Here is an 871-nt window from a genome sequence, read left to right as displayed (position 1 = left end):
CACTCTCTCTCTCTCTCTCTCTCTCTCTCTCTCTCTCTCTCTCTCTCGGCTCTGAGAAGTTAAAAAAAGGATTTTGAGTGCTACCCATATTTAATCTTAGTGTGAATGTTTTGGTGATAGAGTTTATTAGAGAAAAATAGCATCATCGGCATTAGTTTCCTCTGCTTCTTCTTACATTATCTTTTCCCCCCTTCATTATTTATTTTAAAGAACAATGAATACTTAGGAAGGAAACTCATAACCATCATCATTTATCAAAACTTCTTCTTTTTGTAAATACTCTGGGTTAGAATTTGTAGTCCCTTACTTAATTTCTCTATCATTTTTTTGCAGATCACAGAAACTTCAGAACTAATTCTCACACTCAGGTCCTCCACTCTCTCTCTCTCTCTCTCTCTCTCTCTCTCTCTAAGTTTTCATACACTTATTAGTAATATGTTGTGAGAGAAAAATATATTTCTTTTGTCTCTACTTTTTGGTATATTTCAAAGTTGGTTTCACTTTTCTACAATAGTTGGTGAAAAACTTTTAGGGAAAACTTCAAAAACCCCCCATGTGGTTTCGTGCATTCTCACTTTGCTACCCTGTGGTTTAAAACGTATTAATTTACCCCCCTGTGGTTTCATTTTTATCTTTTCGGAAGCTTTTTCGTTAATATTTCGTTAAATTATATACAAAAAACTTCAGATAACCATCTATATTTATCGAATAGTCACTTTAGTATCCTTTAATTTTAACTTTGTCACTGATTTTAAAAAAAAATAATAATAAAATTGATAACAAAAAGATAAAAACGAAACCACAGGGGGGCAAATTGATACGTTTTAAACCACAGGGTAGCAAAGTGAGAATGCACGAAACCACAGGGGGG

General features: G+C 33.4%; 1 long non-coding RNA gene across 1 annotated transcript in view; it reads left to right on the top strand.

Moving 5' to 3' along the window:
* The window catches only part of LOC109719192, a 4,248-nt gene continuing 3,446 nt past the window's right edge, over positions 70 to 871 (top strand). Inside the window, exon 1 of the long non-coding RNA XR_002218644.1 lies at positions 70 to 368. This is a non-coding gene — a long non-coding RNA (uncharacterized LOC109719192). The remainder of the gene's footprint in view (positions 369 to 871) is intronic.

The sequence above is a fragment of the Ananas comosus genome, linkage group 13, assembly GCF_001540865.1.
Source record: "Ananas comosus cultivar F153 linkage group 13, ASM154086v1, whole genome shotgun sequence".
In the NCBI taxonomy this organism is placed as follows: domain Eukaryota; kingdom Viridiplantae; phylum Streptophyta; class Magnoliopsida; order Poales; family Bromeliaceae; genus Ananas; species Ananas comosus.
The sequence above is the reverse complement of the archived record's forward strand: the minus strand, read 5'-3'. Positions and strand labels throughout refer to the sequence as shown.